The sequence below is a fragment of the Diadema antillarum genome, unplaced genomic scaffold, assembly GCF_040938485.1.
Source record: "Diadema antillarum isolate AM-2024a unplaced genomic scaffold, OU_Dant_1.0 seq00000966_RagTag, whole genome shotgun sequence".
Lineage (NCBI taxonomy): Eukaryota > Metazoa > Echinodermata > Echinoidea > Diadematoida > Diadematidae > Diadema > Diadema antillarum.
The window spans coordinates 541,678-565,295 of NW_027271812.1; the positions used below are offsets into that span (position 1 = coordinate 541,678).

Here is a 23,618-nt window from a genome sequence, read left to right on the forward strand (position 1 = left end):
TTGTTCAAATTGTACAGTAGCCCTCAGCTACAATGTAATTATCCTCCATTCTCACCTGTGGTTTAAATCTGGCATTGAATTTCATTGATAATAAACTCGCATTTAGTGTATTGAATGTTAACTCTCCTCTTTTCAAGGATAAAACAGCTATAAAACCACTGATTGAATGGTGCAGTCATGGCTGTATGCTGTACTTGGCATGCAGTTACAATGTACGTATGTACAATGTAGGTTGTACATTTAATGATTCCTTAATGTGGGGGTGATATTTTTAAACACGTCCATAATCTAGGCGCTGATTCTAACCCTTTAGTACAGTGTATTTTTGCCCTTTTTTTGCACGACTGCATTCCACATGTTTCAATGAGGTAAATATCATAGGGATTTCCTAAATCTTTACATGTATCTAGGTCAGTTAAAGGTCCTGTTTTAATACCTTTGGGAGCAGTGATTTAAAAAATGTACATTAGATATCACTTTTGATGCGTACAGTTGTAGGTCCTATGTGTAGGTCTGTTGTGTCACAAAACATCCTACCATATAAAATTTTCGTGATAAAGCCTAAAATATAAGGAGATATCAGTGTTTTTCTAAATAAACTGTAACTGTGGACAGTTTAGTCTGGAAACATTCTTATCATCACTATTGTTTACACTTTGTGTATTCATGAACACTTAACATCGATTATACGGATTCAACTTTTTACAGTGGCTGTTTCTATCCCTGACTCACATTTAAGAACTATATTAAAGCACTAATGCTGGGTTTTTGTTTCATCTGCAAATGGTAAATTATGCCTTTAAAGGATAAAACAAAATATCATATCATGCACTAGGGGCCTCTAGTTGGAAATAAATCATGGGTACTGGGGTGACAGGAACAGACTATTCTGTCACCAAAGAATTCACGATTTCACCAGAGGTTCCAAATAGTGCATAATAAGTAGGTTTTATATCCTCAAATACATCTTAAAAAAAAATAGAACAGTTTCACTCTACCGCTTGTTCATATATTACAGCACAGACGATCAGACATCATAAGATTAGAAATGGGGTGTAGCAATGTTTTTAAAATCATCTAGATGAAAAATGCGCAGTCTCATAGATTATGGGCAGTGATTTTTCCCCACCCATTCTACAATTCCAGCCAGACAAAATTAAATTTTTATCAATCACTCGATTGTTCTGAAGCCATGCCGTAGAAAATCTCACTTTTCATTTGTAAATTTTTAAACACTCAATTGTTTCGAAGCCAAGCCATCAAAAATCTCACTTTCATTTGTGCTGATACATCATTTTGATGCAGAATTGAAATGATACAAAAAGAGTGAAGATCTTCATGGTCAATTGTACAGTCAATGTGCACTTTTGTTGAAAAAAAAAAATGCCGGCATTACTAAATCAGAGACCTGCATTTATACCCAAGTGTTGAATTTTTCAGCTCCACTCTGACTTTGTCGATTTACTTTAAATGCATGAAAGCACAGCGACTGTCACTATAAAGCAATTTGATTGCTCATCATCTCTTCGTAGTATGGTATACTCCATTACACAAGCTGTTCTTTCATATTGCTCAAGGTCACATCACGCCTAATGTAAAATGTGGAGCTTTCAAGGTGAAAAATAGCTTCTCCACAAGCTTTTCAGCGTAAACTGCATTCATCGTAGCAACACCATACAATTCAACTGTCAGCAGACATGGAAGCAATGAGCAAAGAGTTATCAATAAGAATGAACTTCAATACAAAAGTAATATTCTGTTTTTATAGTTTTTTCCCCCCTAGGTTTCTGGAATGATCAAGATGTCATGAAACCTTTCCAGATGACATTTCTAGTTTATAAAGACCACAAACTATAATATTGAATGTAACTACATACAAATATATATCTGTTAGCTATCGGGTTTAGTTTCATCTGATGTGAAATTCTACCCCCCGCTACAAGTCCTCGCTGTTAGAGGCCAAGGGGCATACATAAGTGATTCCATCTCCTAGCCGCTGCTGAATTGCAAATCATGTGGCAACAAGCATCCTGTTTTCATGGCCAGCGTTGAGGGTCAGTAGAAACACAACAGAAAAAAAAACAATATCCACCATACAGCCAAGGGTGATACACCTCACTGTAACTCCCAATGGTCAGCTTACAACGATGTATATCCCCCCCCCCCCCATAAAAAAAGAAATGTTCAAACTTTAAATGGAGCTCGTTCCTGATTGGTATATGGACTTGTTTCATTTCAGTACTGAAATTTGCAAGGCTGATTTGCTGTTGTTGTTGTTGTTGTATTCTGATGTGGGTTTTTATGTTTTCTAACTCAAATTATGCACAAGTCTAAACAGGTGGACAATGTGTTGTGATCCTACATGGAAAGAATGTAACATTAGCCCCTTTCAATTTGGGAGGAAGCACGTTTGGCCTCAAGATGGGGTGGATTTCGCTGAAGATTTCACCCTCACCAATCACACTATACATCTGTATTTTAGTCGATTATCACCGGACTCACACTTCCCAATAAAAATTTCTCGCCCGAGGTCATTTGAGATGGGCGTGTTATGGTAGAGAGATGAGATGCCAGAAAGGTCCACGATGCTATTCACAGGTGTGAGAACCGGTGATGAGTGTGATGTAAATTAACCCCTTCGGATGACAAATCGAATGTGGGAATAGCTGACAGTAAATGCCCACGGCTCTATGGAGACACGCGGATGTCGGGTCTCCCGCCGCTGATCGCGGCTAAAATTAGCGACAATGTTCTCTTGCTCCGAGACGACCCATATGTCCGGGCACTCTCCTCCACTGAGGGAAAAAAAAAAAAAAAATATTCAGGACCCCGAATAACCAAATCAGGTTCCTATTTTTGGAGCATCCTCCCACCCAGCAGCGCAGGGGTTATCACGTATCCCATAGCAACCGGCTCTTCCCTAAATAAGTCATCAATGTCCAAGCAGCACACCCACTCTCATTCTCACTCATCTCTCTCTCTCTCTTATTCTCTTTTTCTCACAATCTTTTTAAGTGCTGCTAGTGTTGAAATGCTGATTGCTTCCAAATTTTTCTCTTTCTGTGTCCTCATTTACAACATGTCACCAGACAGAAAATTTACAATAATGTGGAAGGCATCTCCCGGTAATCCCCCCCCCCCCCCCCCACCTTCACACCACTGGCTGAATGAGCAACTGTATTGTGCCCCGCCTGCAGGCTGTGCGTCCTCTCAAGTATCAAGAATGTAACATCTTTGTACGTCTATGGGCATCCCACAGGCTCTCTCCCCATCCGCCCATACATAATAACATGACAACACGTGCCCTGCAACAATGCATGCAGCATTATTATATTAAGGGGGGGGGGGGGGGGACATCGTAATGTGCAAAAACTGGATGACAGGGGAATACACTAGGGAGGGAAAAACAATGAAATATGCAATGCCTTCTTAATCTTTTAAAGTTCTAGCACTTGAGAAATTTAACTGCAGGAATTATCATCTCATCTTGCGATATTAGTCAAAATGGTACAGGTCTCAGAATGTCACTCTGTATTCACTGGATACATTATGTGTATGAAAGAGAGATTACAGAAACTGTCTTGATTTATACCTGTGTTTGTATAATCAGAAATAAATTACATGTACAGTACCTCCTCTCCCCAAACAAAAAAAAATGCAGATTTCAAATATTAAAAAAAATTGTAATCTTCTGAAAAGTGCTGTGTTGGTAATTTCAGAATCAGCTACAGATTCAGCAATAAGCATGCTTTTGGTCATTTCTGCTTCCACAACAAACTAAATAGATTCAAAATGGAAGCAAATATATAAATGAAAGATGCAGGGATAAAATGGAAGAGAATTTATCTACCTTATGAAACATGAGCAATAATAAACTCAAATCATGATTATGAAAAGATAATTCATAGCATCACATCGAAGTTTTTTCTGCCACTTGATGAGGACTCTACTTGTTCCACACATGACACATATACCCTAAGACACAAATAAACAAACCAACACACACACACACACACACACACACACACACAAACAAACCATGGATTTCTAGTCATCAAAACATAACACAGTGGAACAATATATTTTTCCCATCAGAACAAGTCAAAGTATTATTTCAGTGTGCATCAGATCACTCAATTTACAGCTAGTCTTAAAGGACGAGTCCACCTTCATATACATACATAGTACGTGGACTCAGTGAATGCAGCAATATTTGTAGAACACATCAGAGAAAGTTTGGGGAAAATCGGACAATCCGTTCAAAAGTTATGAATTTTTAAATATCTGCAGTCAGCGCTGGATGAGAAGACTACTAGAGTGTGTGATGTCACATGCGTACAACGATATAAGGACAATACAAAGAGAATTTCACAAAATTGTACTTTTTGAAAAAAGTGCACATTTCCTCGACTCGTCACTGACATTATATGTTGAGGGTATTCCCCCATGCCTTCTAAAAGAGGGACGTCAAGTTTTCTTTTATTATGCAAGAAAAGTGAAAATATCTTGAATTTTCCTTATACTTTCTTGATATCGTTGTACACATGTGACATCACAAGCTGTAGTAGTCTTCTCATCCAGCAGTGACTACGCAGAAACTTCAAAAATTCATAACTTTTATAAAACGGATTGTCTGATTTTCCTCAAACACAATGTGTTTTTCTGATATTGCTGCATTCACTCAATGGACATGTCTATGAAGGTGAACTTGTCCTTTAAACATTATGCTATAAGCATCAGATCACACAATTTACAGACAACATTACAGTAGGCTAAAGCATCAGATCCCACAATTTACAGCTAGTCTAACCCATTGAGGATGAGTCGGGCAGGTCTCTATGGAAATGTGTGTTGTAGAAAAATTAGTCCATCCTCAATGGGCTCAACATATTAAAAGCTATTTAAAGCTCCTTACCATTGGGGCAAGGGGGGTGGGGGGAACTCCCACCTTCTACATCCTAAGCTAGCCGTTCTCTTACCTTGTCATCTCTGCAGACATTTGTTGCACTGCACTTTAGAACAGTCTTAAAAATATGTAAACCCTGACAAGAAAAAGAAAAAAATCCCTGCAGAACAGTGCTATTGGTGATTAAAAGTCGGATAAGAAATAATGAAGAACATTACATTCTGAAATTTCTAAATTTTTTGGGAAACACTTCTTGACCAGTTGTTATGAGTAGTCAAATCAGCAAGTTGATGATGTTAAATGCTCTCACAATTTCTTATTTATGTTTAACAGAATTGACAAAAATCTCATATTTTAGCTGTGTATTTACAAAACTTGCCTTAAAACCACCCAAAATAAAATACTAAAAAGTGCTACAATGTATTGATCTGATACATACATGTATTTTGGTGTATGGGAAGATGGTTTTACAGATTGTACCTGTAATAGCTAATTTAAAAATAACAATTTGTCTGAATTTCATTTATAACATGTACATGAAAAATAGTGAGGACATGACATCATCAACTCGCTCAATTGAATTTTCATCAGGACTAATCAAGAAATGTTACAGTTAGTTATGAAAAGATGTGACCTTTTAAAATGCCATATCTTCTGTCAATTCTTTAATATGAATTTTGTCATTTTTGGAACATTCTGTCAGGACTTTTTTTTTCTTTTTTGTTCTTTTGGAGTTTACTTTAATATTTGTAGGGTGGATTTCCTTTTTTCAATCAAAATTAACATAATGTGGACTTTTATTGCTCCATTCACTGAGTAGAGGTTTTAATAATGTAGAAAACTTCTAGATGGTATTGAAAATCTACAACTAATGTTGTTGCTAAGGCATGGCCCACTGGAGAGCTTCTGCAGCTGTCCTGAGGATAAAAAATTATAAGTTCAGGTAATTCTCTGTGTTTTGTATACGTGTGTTTTTGTGCTGCATCTAAGGTCAGCTTTGAATATTACCTTGTATCTGAGGTCAGCTAGCATACAATTCTACAGAAAATGGAGAAACCTTGAAAGACACTGTACACAAAGCACTGAGGCTTTACAGGAAGAAGATGACAGAACAAGCAGAATAAAATAGTATGTAACCACTCTAGGGCTCTTTTGCTGCCATAAAACGGCTTCACTTGCTGTCTCTCTACACCTAATATTGGTTGAATAGCCTGCTGGGTCAATATTTAACATGCTCTCAGAGACACGGAAGAAGGCATGATCTTCCGTCCTCTCCCCCACGACAGAGTGGTGTTCTAGCGCCGGTCGTTACGTGCAAGCAACTGTCAAAATTACACGGCATTATGGTGAACCATCTGCCCGAGCAGCAATCCTCGCAAATCTTTCTCCAAGTTGCATTGTATAGATCTCCGCATGCCCTCTGCAAATTCCAGGCATGAAATTCCAGCGTACACCGCAGAGAGCAACACGTACTCCCGTTGCCCCGGCAACAGAGGAGTAGACAAACTGATACATCGCGGAGAGCGACATTAGTGCAGATTGCTTGCAAGGAGACTGAATAGACGGCTTTGATGTGCAACTGCAATATCGCAAGGAATGTGTCGACAAATCAGGCACCCTTGATACATTTCTGTATTCATATGCACACCCAACATGGAAGGAGCCGGTTATAAAATGGGCAGAAAATTGATATTTTCGACTGCACCAAGAATGGAAATTGCAAAGTAAATCTCATTTATGATTTAATTGGTGTGACTACTTTGTTATATATGTACATGTACAGAGGGATATTTTTCTCATTAAATCTTTTTTCTTTCACTCTCCCCCCCCCTGTCTCATTAAAGGACAAGATCACCTTCGTAAACATAAGGATCGAGAGAATGCAACAATATTAGTAGAACACATCAGTGAAAGTTTGAGGAAAATTGGACAATCGATGCAAAAGTTATGAATTTTTAAAATTTTTGTGTTGGAACCGCTGGATGAGGAGACTACTACAGCTTGTGAGTCATATGCGTACAACAGTATAAACAAAATGTAAAGAAAATTCAACATATTTTCACTTTTTTTCGCATAATAAAAAGAGCACTTGACTTGCCTCTTTCTAAAGGCACGGGGAATAATATTACCCATAACATATGTCGGTAACGAGTCAGGGGAATGTGTACTTTTTTCAAAAGATGAAATTTTGTGAAATTCTCTTTATATTTTCTTTATATTGTTGTACGCATGTGACATCTAAGTTATTCATACACTGCAGTAGTCTTCTCATCCAGCGGTTACTGCACAAAAACTTCAAAAATTCATAACTTTTGAACGGATTGTCCGATTTTCCTCAAACTTTCAATGATGTGTTCTTCTAATATTGCTACATTCTCTCATTCCTTATGTTTATGAAGGTGAACTTGTCCTTTAAGATTTCCACGTATTGAGTCTAATTTAATTATTTTGATTCACCATTTATCTCTTCATGTTCATTCATCTCCAGAGATTGCTAAATTGCAATGTACCGCACTACAGTGAGCACATTAGTCAGGGTGTCTAGTTTTCCTCTCTCAAATTACAAAGTGTAGACATCTCTATTTCTACTCATCATCAGCCATCAAATACTTCAGTCACTATGAACTCAATATCTACATCTCTCTCTCCTAGTGCTTCTATTTTTTATTCGTGAATATATGTTTTGTAATGTAAGTTACTAGTATTTTATAAGCAAATTGTATGAATATTGATATGTTTTGTGTCACTGTGTAAACTACCTCGAATCGGCCTCTCGACCGTCATGGTAGTTCTGTTTTTTTAAACCATTAATGAAATAAACAAATGAATAAATACATACATAAATGAATAAATAAATGAATGAATGAATGAATAAATGAATAAATAAATAAATAAATAAATAAATAAATAGATAAATAAATAAATAAATACATATATGTACAATATACATAAATAAGTGAATATACAAGTGTACAATATCACTTAATGTGATATCCTTATTATTGGTCTGTTTTGATCAAACTATTATATTGTGTTTGCGTAAAGGAACACATTACATGAGGACTCACATGCCTACAGGTAAGACAGTAAAATAATTACTTTTGTGAGCCCTATCCTCTGTGTTGCTGCCCTTCGGTAGTTTGGAAGTTATACAGTATGTCAACTGTACCATGTGAATGTACAAGATGGTACAGGGCAAGTCCAAGATAACGCGTACGTTACGTATGGGACATTCAGAGACTTTTATGACCTGAAAAATAGTATTAATGGCCTTTGATCATATTGAACTTCATCATGGGGATTGATATCTAGAAGAAGTATAATCATGTAAAAAATTGAGAAAAATGACCGTGACAATTATATTCTAGAAGAGAAAATATGTGCCGTTACGTATGGGACCAGAAAAATTCTGTTTTTTTGAACATTTTTTTCAACCTCAAAACTCTCTGAAAGTATATCATTCTACAACTTGTAACTCGCTGTGATGAAAGTCACAACACTCAAGACTATCACAGGTAAGTTTCATGTCATTAGGCAAAAAGCTCTAATAACAGGTTCTAATTAAAGACAGACATGACGTGTTACGTATGGGACAGTTACGTATGGGACAGTTTGTCCCCCATTCATTTAGTGTGTGAAGAACCATGTTAATGGGTATTTTGCATAATTATTGAAGTAAAATCAGTTGAAACTACTCAAATACTGATCCAGATTGTCAAGGAAACAATATTCCCCAAATATTCACCATCATATTCATATTCAATCATATTTTTATGTTTTTATGACCAACCTGGGTATGTATGCCCTTTGTCCCCCATTCGTTTAGTGTGTGGAGAACCATGTTTATGGGTATTTTGCAAAATAATTTTGCAAAATACCCATTTAAACAAATTTTTGCATAATTATTGAGGTGGAATCAGTTGAAATTACTGAAATACTGATCCAGATTGACAAGGGAACAATATTCCCCAGATATTTACCATCATAATCACATTCAATCATATTCTATATTTTTTATGACCAACCTGAGTATGTATGCCCTATTTTTATCAGGATAGTTACTACTAAAAAATTATAGTTTAAAGTGTTTACTTGCATTGATGAAGGGCAGTTTGCCATTTAGTTTCAATAAAAAACAAAACAATAACTTGACACAAGAAATATTAAGTTTAATAAATAAGCAATACCTGCTGCGTGGAACCCCAGTGATCGAGTAGATATATGATGTCTGTCTAGCAGTCAGGTCATTGATTTGAACTCAGTATGTATACCCATGAATTTTTGTTGTGGCAACTACTGAAAACTGAATAAGGACAATTTGTGTATCACTTGCAATAAAAAAAAAAAATCATTGTACTTTTTTTTCTTCTATATATATATCACAACCATTTCAAATTGGATCTCCATCACATAAACTTTGAATTCCTCTAGTCTTAGGATTTTATGCTCTTAAGTAATTCATATAATTGGTTTCCAATCATCTCTTTAAATGTTGAAAACTGAATCCCCATTTCTACAAAAAACTATACCACCCCTTTAATGCTGAATTTTCATTGTGTATTTTGCCATTTTCCCCTCCCCCTTTCTGAAAATTGTTCAGTCAAGTTCAGGTATTGTTTCAAGTGTCTATAACTCAAAAAGTAGCTACAATGTTGGGATGCTTTCTTCAGGATGATTGACCATTTGTGTATTGAGAGACCTTCCCAGCTAGCTACATGCATTCACATGCAATATGTATGAGGATGTCCCATACGTAATGCATTTGTCCCATACATAACATTATTTCAATGCCTAATAAAAAATATTTCTTTTACTTTTTTTTCTTTTTTCTAAGGTATTTAATTTCTCTAAACAATAAATTAGAACTTTCCAAAAGGGCATTAAAATAACCTTAGCAATTTCAGAAAAAACCTAAAAAAATGACCTCATTTTGTTACGTATGGGACATCTCATGATAAGACACGAGCTCATTTGCATAATCATTTGCATAATCCCTAAATTTTCATACCAAGTTAAACTATGTGATGAACTTCTTATGTCCACATATTAATCAAATATCATTTGCTTTCCTTTGAATTAATATGAAATTTTATAAATGTCCCATACGTAACGCTGTGTTTCACATTTATGCAAATGAAGCCCTTGAAATTTGCATAAATTTACATAATATCATTTTTTCCTTCACGGAAATCAAAACTTTAACTCATAAGCTTCAAAATGATACCAAACATGTCAATATTGAGCAAAGATGAAATTTTGCCTTCTGAGGGGACCTTATCTTGGACTTGCCCTACAGAAGGCCCATATGTTATGCATTTTGAACCTGTTATTGTTATTTTCATTTGGCTGAATAAATGATAATAACAATACTACAGTGTACAGTACATTGTAGTTCACTGTAATTGCTTCTCTCCCTTACCATCTCTATTCCTCTGTGAGTTTCTATTTCTCTCTATCTCTCTACATGTATCTCTTTCTATCTCCTGTCATTACAGAATGTGTAGCAAGGTTGCGGCAAACACCTCAGTAATGACGACTCGATGTACGTGTGAGTCCGTACAAAGGGAGAGTGCTAATCACACCCCCCAATTAAGTGGGTAATGGGAACAAATGACTTGACCACGAGAGGAAGTTGTCTGCTTTTTTCATTCTGAGGTGACAAATTCACATCACAGGTACCTTAGCTGTGCCCTGCTTTATTTGTGAAGTTACCTTGGAAATGTAGTCCACCAACAGTAGGTCCTGATATACAAGTGTATGCGGGAATTAACCAAAGGATCTGCTCTCTAAATTAGGACAAAACTAAGCCATGCACCTTGAGTTGGTGCAGTAAATTCATATTTCTTTTCCTTCTTTTTTTTTAGATTCATAATCTGCATGACTAATCATTTATGATTGTGGTATATTCCAGCTCACTCCAGATCCACATTACCCAAGTCTTTTAAGAATGGGACTATTGTTTTCTTTTATAGTGTGTATGCTATTTTATGGAAGTGTTTAGTACTGTCTAAATACTCCATGTACACTTTGTGGGTTCACTACAGTGTACGTACGTATTTCACAAGATGGGGCTTAAATACACCAATCCTACTTGGCAACACGACCCGCCATCAGTGCCTTGTCCCATACATACATACATGTATGGGGAATGCCTATTCTATCATCACATGGCGTGGCTGGCTTACAGGTACTGCAGTTTAGCGTTACACACAAATTCATCTTCAGACCGATGTATAGGACAATATCATGAATGGCTGAATTTGCAATGATGTCAAGAACCAGTGATGGATCAAGGAATAAATTATCCCTTTCAGAATCGGGGGGGAGGGGGGGGGGGGGGGGTACTGATTTTAAACCTTGGAGAGACATACAGTTTATAATGTGTACCCAATAGCACATACAGAGTATTTGCGCATAAATCTATAAATGGGAGGCAAATTTTGCTAGTTGCTACACTGTAATTACAGTAGATCTCACTATTAATGTCAGTAGACTCACAAAACTTCCTGAAAATATAAACACTCTGATATAATACTGCCTTAGAGTATTTTGACTTTGCCCCAGTCCTAGACGTTGAGATTTACATAGTTCACTCGACCTCTTAGAATAAAACTTGGCCAGCTTGTATACCAAATAAATTTGTATTCCCAAATTGTATACTGGGTTGTGACATCTATGATGCCTCGATGGAGAGGAGATTTGGATAGACTATTTCCCATGACTCTGTAAACCTTTGAAGGGTTTTATTGCTGTAGTCAACTTGGAGAAAATGATTTTTATAGACTACATTGTAAAAAGTACAAATAACAAACAACAAAAACAAAAACAGAACACTTTGAATTTTCCATTATGTAGAGTATGTAAATACATAATATTGTAGCACTGCTAATGAGGTCTAATTCAAGCTTTTGCTGCATTACATTTCTTGTGCTCAAAAGATGCACTGAGATATTAAAGAGTAATTCCAGTCCAGTTAAATACAAAGTTAGACTGATAAGAAAGACTAAAATCTCATTTTAAGTATACAGTGTAACACTAAAAATCTAATCAACTAATAATCAAAACTTTACTAGGGATAGTTATGAAATTGTGAAGTTTTGATAATTTCTGCAGAATAGTTCTTGTACGGTTGAATGAGTGAGCTGACATTATCACCTCACAATTTTTCACTGTGTACAAAAAAAAAGACAAAAATTCAATGTTTTTGTTATCGATGTATAAAATATAATGTTATTTTGTGTTGCAAATCTTCAGAATAATTATCAATTCTATCAATATCAGGATTTACGACTGAATGAATGAATACAAATGTGACCCGCTACAACAAAATGATCCTAAAGTCGGGCGAGGTCAATTATTTGAAAATTGCATGATACAATCCCCTAATCTTTCTGCTTTAAATTGATATATAACACATTTTATAAAAATAACCGGCTGCGGAGATATCGATGTTTAAAAGAGAGCATGTCGAGACGTCTGGAAAATCACTGTTTCGAGAAAAGCGCCCTAAAAGTCTTCCTTTCGAGGCAATCGCGCTCAAGGGACACGCAAGTCAGTTTTCACCTCTGGACAATAGAAGGTAAGCCCTAGCAACCCCCGAAGAGTTCATTCAAGCACATCAGCGTCGGCGGTCTCCTCACCAACTCTACCAATCAGTGACCAGAATGTGAGAAGCGGCTGAGCATAGCGCACCCCGCCCGCACGCACCAGTCAACTGGGCAGTGTGCGAGCTTCACGCTTCGGTTAGCAGCAAGCAGCAAACTGACCAATGAGATCACTCTGGTCGTTGTTAGGGGCGGAACCTATCTGTGGCGCTCAATCCAAATTTTCTGACCAGTTTCTGCTTCGTTGAAACGCCAAAAAACATGGCTCTGAAATCGCTATTTTTTAATCTTTCCTTTGATCATTTTGCTTCAAAATTTTGACAGATGATAGAAAACATGTTAGACTCCAATAATATATCGAAATCAAAAAATCGTAAGTTTTGACCAATTTTAATGCTCTGACTTCAAACTCGATTTTCACGGCTTCGACCGTGCGCGACTTTAGGACCTTTTTGTTGTAGCGGGTCACAAATTGTAATATTTCAAGTTCAAACTAGATCTACTGTATACTACACTGTGACATGTATGGCAAGTTGTGAGAGGATGACATTCACTTCTCAATTTGGATACAATTCATATTGACTGTTCAAGAACTGTAAAAAAAAATGGCAAAACTTAAAAATGTCATAACTTCCTTATTTTTCATCAGATTTGATCAAATGTTTGTTGTGCTATTAAAGAAAATTGTATTACTTCTTTTCAGATTAACTTTCAACTGTGTAATAGAATTCCCCCTTGAATGAATTTGCTAAAACTGTGGACAAGAAAAGAACATAGCCTCCAGTCCTGCATACAATCTGTACAATGGTTGCTTACAAATTGTACAGTAGCTGTAATCCTAATTTTACATCTATGGTTGAGCAGAAGGAGTTTCCATCCATGGATCAGTATGAAAAGGAACAGCCAGCACAGCAATGTCATAAAAAGGCAATCTTTAATGCAAAGTCTTTACAGGGCTACTACCTTGCTTTGTGACAGACAACAATGACAGAACTACAGTAGTATGAAAGACTCTGCATAGACTTTCATCATCAAACAATCAGGCTCCACATGAAGCCAAAAGATCGAGTTCCCTCTCCGATGAAACCGAGAACTACAAAACTGAAGTTAGTCAAAACCTCAACACCTACGCGCTCTAAAATGTCAGGAAATAGCTGCCCAATGATACTACACTGTATGCACAATGCTTTCTTTTTAAAACTGCAAGCATACAAGTTGAAAAAAGAAATCATATTATAAATGTGGATTGAGCATTAGGCAACAAAATGGCACTTTGACCTTCATTTAATACATTCTTTGATGCTGACAAATTTCCATTACAGTAGACCCATGTACAAATATTTTGTATTTCTATGGGTACAGATGTACGTACATAATGCTCTTTGTTTCCGAGAGTATATAATTACATTACAATTTACATACAATGTACAAATATGGAATTTGTATCTATAACAAAAGAAAAAGTTTTTCTCAAAGAATACTACAAATGTGTAAATGTTCAGCACAAGCAAGTACTTTCAAAAAATTAAACTCAATATTGAAATTGTAGACTACAATGTGCTGAAATGTGGAAAAAGTTTGACATTTCACTCCGACTGCTACAATCTACACAGGGGCGGATCCAGGAATTCCGGCGCAAACAATATTTCCGGTGCTACTTCCGGGTTTCATATTTCTTTTGTTTTTATCACAAATAAGGAGGGGGCGTGTGCCTGGTGCGCACCCCTCTGGATCCGCCACTGCTACATGTACAATGTACAAACACTTGTACCTTCTATAAAGCATAGCTTGCACAGGTCCAGTTTGCATCCTGTGAACACTCCTATGGGTGATCATACACATTGCCACTGTTCTATGTGTGCAAAATGTATCTTTGTAATAATACATTGTAGGTAGTCAGTTTGCTCTGTCAACACACCGCTGAGAGAGGTTGGTTGATATGTAATCCGGTCCAACAGAAAACACTGAAGCAAGCCGCAACGTACACTTTGTATTATTACACAGCAGCATTCAATTCGATTGATATTATATTGAGCAATAACTTAAATGTCTTTCAGTTTCAGGTCCCTCAGGGGGCAAATATTTGCTCTGGTCACATAAGTCATTAATCCCTCTTCTGTATGAAGCAGCAATTTTCAAACACTTCTCACAAGGCACATAATCAGTGCCTGGTGTTCAAATCTAAGTTAAAACTTCAAAATGAGGGTGGAGTTTGACAATTCCAAAGTCAAACAAGTGTGCCGATCACCAATAATATTATAATGTGCATGTGTTGATAGAATGTCTTCAAGTTTGACAGAACAGGCCCCTGACTATTGGCAAAGAGACTTTTTCTTTGTGCAAACACATAAAATGTGACAGAAGAAAAAAAAAACCCATGATGGTTTACAAAAAGACTCAAATGCAGTCAAACCACTCACATTGGCAGGCTTGCTTTGAACAATGCAAAAGTTGCATTACTTTGGAAGAGTGGAAGTTATGGTCACAAATTTCTGGTCTCACTTTAATATTAAGTAGTGCCAAATTAAGAAATTTGAACAAATATATGGACAATATTCTACTATTCAGATGTACATTGTACATACAGAAGACAACAAGATCATAAACAAGTGATGTTCATTAAAATTGGCCACATGTGTAATTTTAATTAATTACGTATACAGTATGAATGCCATAATTTCAAATATGAATGACAGTAGTCCACTACGATACACATGGAGTACAGATTGTATACATGTGCACATCATCTCACATCAAATCTACACAGATTGCAGATACCATACTGCACATTTTGTATTTATAACAATACATGTACAACTGTAGCTGTAGACTTTTTAAAAAAAGTTTTATTTAGAACTAAGAATCAATTTTTTTTTTTCACGGTATGAAAATTACCTGAAATTTGAGGTGAAACAGAATTTTTCATACACATAAAGCCACACAATTGTACATTCCATAATCACGTATCCTGTTTACAAGTCAGTCAAGGGACACTCTTTGTTCTGGTTTTGTTCTGTTTTGTTTTTCCATAATTTCAAATGATATCTAAGTTTGAGTTTTTAGTTGGTCTGTTTCATAAATGATTATATTTTAATAATAACCTGTATACTCAGCAGAAAGCCGATTGTAATCAAGACCCTTAAATATTAATCACAGCTACTGTACGCATGTACACACACACACACACACACACACATTAAGTGCACAAAAAATAATAATTGAAAAAAATACACTTTAACATAAAAAAGTAGTACAAGTTAGAAAAATTACCAAAGCAACCAGATTTTAGAGATCAATGATACAACACCTGTACATGTGTACTTCCCGATGCAAAAGAAAACCATTTGATACTGTAGTATCATCACTTCCTTGATTATTTGCATTAGTTTATATACAAACCTTTTTCTTGTTGGTTTTGATTCCTCAGATATCATAAACAAGGGCTCTTTTGTACGTCCCATGACACAAGACTGTCAATGATACAACCTTATATCTACGTGTATAATATTGTATACTGGGTGAGAATTGAGAGAATTTTCAATACAGGGTGGATGATTAAATTGATCTATGCAATTCTGGTAAAAATGCATGGATATAAACCTGTTTCAATACCGCATTCAGTCTCTCTACATTCTGGCTTCAGATAATCAGCAAGTTGGGAGCTAGAGGGCATAAAATTACAGCAGAGTTTTGAGATCTAGCATAGTCACAAAATAAAGTGACTTTCAATTGGAGAATTTTAGATGTGTACTCGCTAGATCTACTAGATGGGCACTGGAATATATTGACTTGCCACTACAGCTAACAAGCAGAGTTTGACATTAGCAGTGGCCCAGTGGCCCGGGACCACTAAAAATTGATGTCCGGCCACCAGATTTCCAAAAGGACCATCCCTTGGTGGCTCAATCTGTCACTTATGGTTCAGACTGGATTGTTGCGTTTCCACTTACTGTACAATGTATTTCGAACCACATTGGTGGTCCCTCTGGTGGTCCAAAACAGCCACCAGAGGAAGAGAGAGAGAGAGAGAGAGAGAGAGAGAGAGAGAGAAAAGAGTGTTGAGACCTGGATAGAGAGAGAGGGACTTGACCCTTAGGCCCGAATTCACAAAGGTGGTACAAATGAAACCATGGTGTACAAACCATGGACAAAAACCATGGAGCGCCAAGTGTCGCACGAAATATGTCGTTACAAAATTGGTCATTTCGTCAACAAAATGACTGTTTTGTTAATGAAATTATCATTTCGTGGACGAAATGTTCATTTAGTTACAAAATGTTGTTATTCCGTTACAAAATAATCATTTCATCGACAAAATGACTAATTTCGTAACGAAATATTCCATGCGACACTTGGCGCTCCATGGTTTTTGTCCATGGTTTAAACCATGGTTTCATTTGTACCACCTTCCTCAATTCGGGCCTTAGAGTACAGTGTAGGCCCTACATAAATTCAGCTATTTCTATGATTTTGATCAAGATGCCACAGAGTATATACTTGCTCTGTTATTTTCGCGAGGGTTTAATTTTCGCGAATTTCGCAAATCACAGTTGGATCGCGAATTTAACAATACATGAAATTGTCTCCATGCGCTTTGTTAATAGAGCATTAACGTAAGCACCAGCGTCGATTCGCGAAAACAACATCTCGCGAAAATGTCTAGGACCTCATCAATCGCGAAAATATCTGTACACGAAAATAACAGCGTATGACAGAAATAATATGGCTGTATAGACCCATGAATGTCAATTCAAATCCTATTGTACATCTACTATGTAATTCAGCAAAATAGATGAGTAGCTATAAGTGGTGGTATCATCAGGGCTGCCAACTTTCACGCATTGAGAGTGAGACTCACTCATTTTGGTCCTTTCTCACTCTAAAACTTTATTTCATTTGCATGCATTTCTATTGATCTCACTCATTTTGACTCCTAAATTATATAGCATTGGCCTATGGGAGTCTCACTCTCAACTTCAAATTGTAGTTTCCAGTGTTGGCAGCCCTGTACACTGTATTATTGCTGTTGAATAGGGTGTACATATAGACACTTTTTTAAGGCAAGGTAAATGAGTATCATGAGCATCTTGATTGCCTCAACACAGTGCACATGAGAATCAATGGCTGTACACACACACGCACACATACACACACACACACAAACAGATGAACCATTATAACTATAAGCAGGCTGCAGTGATAAAAGAGATGCATCCCATGGCAATTTTAACACTGCTTTTCATTGGTAGACGCACACATCTCAACTACATTGTAAGTTGTTACTATCTAGAATCTTTTAGCACTTTCAGACAGGTGTTTCTCGTGTTATTTTGTAGTCTGCTGGGCAAAGTAGTAAGTATAGATTTGCTTGCTATAGTCTATAGTATAACAGTATAACAACAGTCTCAAATTTTTGACAAGTTGTATCCATTCCCATATCATCTAACGTTAACATGGCAATTGTAACAAGACGCTTAACGCTAGACCCCTCAAGACAAATGTGACTATTGTGAGGATTGTCTGGTTAAATGGTAGTGTGTATTGATATTATTAGCACTAACCGTTAGATATACAACATATGATTTACAACTGTCTAACTTAGACCTCTCCTATAATTATATGCTCTATTTGAGTGTTGAAGTCTTGCAATAGAAAGGCGGCTATAAACCCAAAATCCGTCGCCGACTGTATCATTATCAATTCAAGGATCACAGCTGCAGGTGTCCCGACTTTGTATCTAAAAAAATATCAACGTCAACAGAAGAATACAAGTTGCGCTACTACGTATAATTTTATATGATCAAAATCGCCTGATAGACAGATGAATGCCGTCTACGGTTTACTTACGTTCAGATATCATCATTCATACCGAGGGATGCGTCTCCATTCATTGATTTGATTGCCATTTAAACGCCCTAACGCCCAGATAATGATTTTTCCTCCGTGTAGCAGTGACAACAAAAACGCGTGCAGTGATGTGTGACTTCCAAAAATAAAATCCATCCATCCTCCCTCGCCTCATCCTCTCGGCTCGCTTCTAGGCGCTTGTATTATACCTCGCTCTATTTTGTCGTTATATTTGACATAGACCATCTAGTAACGTACACAGCGAGTCGGAGTCGATCATCTGCGGCCTATACGAGAAAACACGTTGTTGAGGTACAGACTTCCAACTTCTACGATTCCCTGAGCGCTTCGGTGACGTGACGTACGTACACAGTTTGCCCATCCATGACAACTGTATACTCACCACAGGAAAAGACCGGGGAGAGACGGAGAGAGAAGAAAAATCGCTACGGATTTGTTGTCATTCCTTATACGTTGGTCGTACTATACCAACAGAAGCGATATGTGGGTCAGCAAAATGAAATGCTACCTTGGATTCTTAAATCCTTCGGTGCATTGGGAGTTTTGTGCGGGCGAGTGTAGTAGTGCAACAAAGTATGGGTACGCTCGTAAGGAGTCTATCTCAGGGCTTACTACAATGATAATAATTGAAGAGTTTGTTTGCAGAAACCGATAAGTCCATTGAAGATTTTGAAGTACGGTGTCTGTCATAAAGTATTATATGATACCTTTTAAATGATATGTTAGTCACCACATATAAAGGTACATTTTTGAAGTTATGGTCAAATGAAGCAAAAATTTTCTTATTATTCTCTTTATTTTTCTTGACCTTTAATCGCAAATATCATATTCTCCATTTGGCAAATATGGACATATCGGTTTTTGTGAACAAACTCTTCAATTATACTTTAGTTATGATCTATACACAGTTTACCTTTCAGAGATTTTTTTTTTTTTTTGGAAAATGGAAGAACTGTTGGAATGTATAGCGTGAAAGGTACCAAATACAATCATAATGTTTATTTTATCTTCCCATAAGTTTTCGAACTCAAGTGATTCGTTATTAGGCACCTATATTACAGCTTCTTCAAAAATTGCAGGAGTCTTTTGAACAAACTTTTCTGTGGTTGTATGTATGTGTGTGTGTGTGTGTGTGTGTGTGTTCGTGTGTTTTAGAAATGATATCCACCATCTTTATATTTAAAGACAATCAAAACCTTGGATGGCCCTCATTACATTGCTTTGTTTTTTATTGTGAAATCTTTTTTTAAGGTATTAAACATGAAAGATTCCTTGAGCCAAAACCCACTGAAGCTAATTTTTTAGGTATTAGACATGAAAGATTCCTTGAGCCAAAACCCACTGAAGCTAATTTTTTAGGTATTAAACATGAAAGATTCCTTGAGCCAAAACCCACTGAAGCTAATTTTTTAGGTACCGGTATTAAACATGAAAGATTCCTTGAGCCAAAACCCACTGAAGCTAATTTTTTAGGTATTAAACATGAAAGATTCCTTGAGCCAAAACCCACTGAAGCTAATTTTTTAGGTATTAAACATGAAAGATTCCTTGAGCCAAAACCCACTGAAGTTAGTTTTGGCTCAAGGAAGAGGTCAATCTCGCGGCGCAGCAGTTTCTAGAGAGTGTAGCAAAAAAAAAAAAAAGTTGCTAAAAACAGTTACTGCTTATCTAATAGTGGCGACGGTCAATGGAGTGAAATGGAGTCAAGGGGCCTGAGCTTTCGATGATCTTAGCAGAATCTTCGTCAGAGACAAAATGACAAACAGGCAGGGACAGCAATCACATATTAAGGCCTACAGTCCTTATTTTATGTGGTTATTGTCCCTGCCTGTTTGTCATTTTGCCTCTGACGTAGATTCTGCTAGGATCGAAAGCTCCGAACTAAAGGCTCCTTTTGACTCCAGTAGGCTACAGAAACACACAAGAATAATTTTTAACGGCTCACCTGGTGAGTGGAATAAACTCACGCCTTCAACAGTACAAAAGGCATCGACTGAGATGTTCAAAATCGCTCTTCTTACGGATCTATCTATAGTATAGTAGCCTAAATAAAAAGAAAAAGTATAGACCACTCTTGGCGACGCACCTCCAGCTACAGAACTCCATCAGAAGTACTTTGAAAGGGAAGCTACCACCGTGTAGGGGCCTACCAAGTAGGCCCTACAGCTAAAAACCATCCAATGTTGGAGATTTAGGTGCCTTTAATTATAGTTGTTGTTTTTTTCTGTGCAGCAAATAATATGTGCAGCAATATGTGCAGCAAAATGGATATGATGGACAATACCTCGATGATCAAGTTAGATTGTGTATTTTTTTTAATCATGAGCAGCGCTAATGGAAATAAGTCCATCTACGAGGCATAAATTGAATTTCGTTAACTTTTATAGCAAAAGAGTTGGTTTTTTTAACTATATTTAAAGCCTTGATCTTGTTGAAAATAAATGCACCTACTCTCTAAAAAATTTCGAGTGAATAATTCACTCCTCGCAAGGAGTGAATAAAATTTCACTCGATTAAGAGTGACTTTCACTCGTTGTCGAGTGAATTTCACTCTTGTAACGAGTGAAATTTGTGTGAAACCTATTCGCCGAGTGAATTCCGAGTGAAAATTAAGCCGAGTGAATTCCGAGTGAATACATAATTAAACGCATTTGGCTAGGCCAATAGGAATTGAGAATTCCCTTGTCATGTGTTTACTCTAAGCCAATCACCAGCCGCAATTTCCCCTGGCTTGGGCGCGGGCATGGTTTACCTGAAGAGCGACGCGTCGCCTGTGCGTGGACTGTGTGCAATTGCGTGCATGCTGTGTGTGTGCTAGCTGTGCGTGTATTATGCATAGGATCACAGATTTACGTGCGTGTGGTATTCGTGAGAATCAGAGCCTAGCTGGACGTCGTGATGGACGTGAGAAAATTTCTGTCTTCAAATTGAGTGGGGCGGAGATATCACTCACATTTTTGAAGGTAAGCAAACCATAAAAGATCGATCTAATTATAACTTGTTGAGTTTTTCCAGTATTACGGGCTAGTCTAACGATATACCTCTCCGTAAACGAACATGTAAGTTACCTTACGAATAACCCCGGGCACGGGGCTTTTTGTTACACAGTTAGCTATGGGGCTGGTCGAAGAACACCTTACGAACAGCTAGTTGTAGAATCCGAGGCCGAAACTCAAGTGGTGGGTGTTGGGATGTAATAATACGTTGAGTCTTTAATTGTACACGTTGGGATCTAGGGCTTGAACTATTCGCGGACAATGTAAAGTCTTTAACTTTTTTAGAAACTAATTTTCAAACAAAATAGACCAGTTAATTTGAGTTCTGATTTCAAAAAAAAAAAATGAGTGATGAGTGAAACGTTGGTCGTTAGTCATTGAATTGACATTGTACAAGCATACTCATCACACAGAGATTAATGTAGTCGAGTGTAATTATAAAGATAGAACTTATAAATACTATAACTGTTAATACTAAGCTGTGCTAAAGCAAGCGCCTAGCGCTAGACACGTACTCTACATTGCTATTGTTGAGTTGACAGCCGAATCACTGACACTGTGTTGCCAGATGAGATGGTGATCTCGATCAGTACGGTAATGAAAAATGGTGAAATTTGGTGATTTATGATTATTGTTCATTATATACACTGTATGTAGTAAATAGGACTTTTATTTGCCACTACATTCGAGTATCCAAACAGCTGGGAGAATATACTAGTACCACGTACACTCCCACGTCATGTGTGGTGATCATCTACTACTGTACTACAATGTACTAGGTAAGAAGTACGATGCGTGTACTGTTCGTGTTAAGTGTTGGTCCACTGTGACATCACACTTCCAGAGACTCCAACCCCAAGCACCTTCTGATCGGGAGATTCTCCCGCCCGAAACCCATAGCAAACGGGAGACTCCAAGTTGATGTGTGCGAAGTGCGAAGTTCCTAGGATTCTAGATGTTCACTGGTGCTATCTTAGGCTTATTTTTTCAACATACGATAGAAATAAGTAAGAAATCCTTTCCACCGGGAGACACAGAGCTAGGGCGGGAGAAATCAAATCTCAAACGGGAGAACGGGAGATTGTGCAAAAATGGGTTTTCGGCGGGAGATCTCCCGTCGAAAACGGGAGAGTTGGAGTCTCTGCACTTCTAGCTGAAGATCAGCGTGCTCATCACACGTCATGGAGATCGATCCCCCTTGTAGCAGACGATGACGGGTACTATGTTTCAACATTGTTTTTTATGAAAGTTACAGGTGACCTTATTAGGTATTGATATTTGGCAGAGATCATCTTTGGGTCTTTCTAACGTTAAATATGCTGATGTAGCTAAAAAAGTAATTAGGCCTACTAGCTTTTGTATTGGTGCTCACTTAGTATTTGTGTGGACAAAACAACTGCATATTGTCTTGTGGAAATGATGGAGTTCTAAATCCATTTCTGAACCTTGTGTTTTCATACTTTCCTCCAGCTTTAGATACATGACAGCTCTTTGGGAGTGGTGGTGATTTAAAGGAACTCGGTGTAGGGGTCATCATTTGGAGCACAAAGACGGATATTGATAGCTATACAGTCTCTGTCACACGAAGAGGGTGCAGATCACCAGATTGCAAAGTACCAGATGTGGTCAACCACTAGCCATTGAATTCAGGGTTGACGAATGCTGGAAACACCGGGCCAACATCAGCGAAGGAGCCTCTGAGATATGGACTTCCATTGCACTATCTGCTGTAAGCTATTCTGTTGTTTTTCACGATGATTAATGAAGGGAGACTAGCTTGAAATTGATTGACATTTATCTTACATTCTAGAGTCTCAGTAATTACATAAGAGGCTACATTAAGAGACTGAATGCTTGGTTGGTTTTATTTTGTTTGAAGAAATGATTTTCAAGATACTTCATGGAGCAGTTTTGGAGCTGTCCTTCCCTCTGAAAATGGATTTCTTGACAGGTTAGTACTTGTATTTAAGAAAAAATGTGTACTGAGTACTTGCCATATCGACAGAAGTGAAAACCATGTTATGGTCAGTCTTGAGTTGTGTAAGTAGAGCTGTTGCTTATGTCAAATATGTATGTTGAATGATTTTGCACTTCAAGTTTATAATGTAAACTAGAGGGACCTACTATCCTCATGCCATTTGTATGATTCATAAAACCATTAAATTTTACTTATTTGCCCAGGAATTCAACACACACACATCACTTCAAGGGGGAGGAGATACTTCAAAAGCTGAGGGAAGGAGT

General features: G+C 37.2%; 1 protein-coding gene across 1 annotated transcript in view; it reads right to left on the reverse strand.

Annotated features, from left to right (window-relative positions):
- Positions 1-18,577, reverse strand: part of LOC139741961 (adenylate cyclase type 5-like) — a 232,232-nt gene extending 213,655 nt beyond the window's left edge. Inside the window, exon 1 of the mRNA XM_071652528.1 lies at positions 18,358-18,577. The gene's annotated coding sequence lies outside the window, so the exon portion shown is untranslated. The remainder of the gene's footprint in view (positions 1-18,357) is intronic.
- Between the last annotated feature and the right edge of the window lie 5,041 nt (positions 18,578-23,618).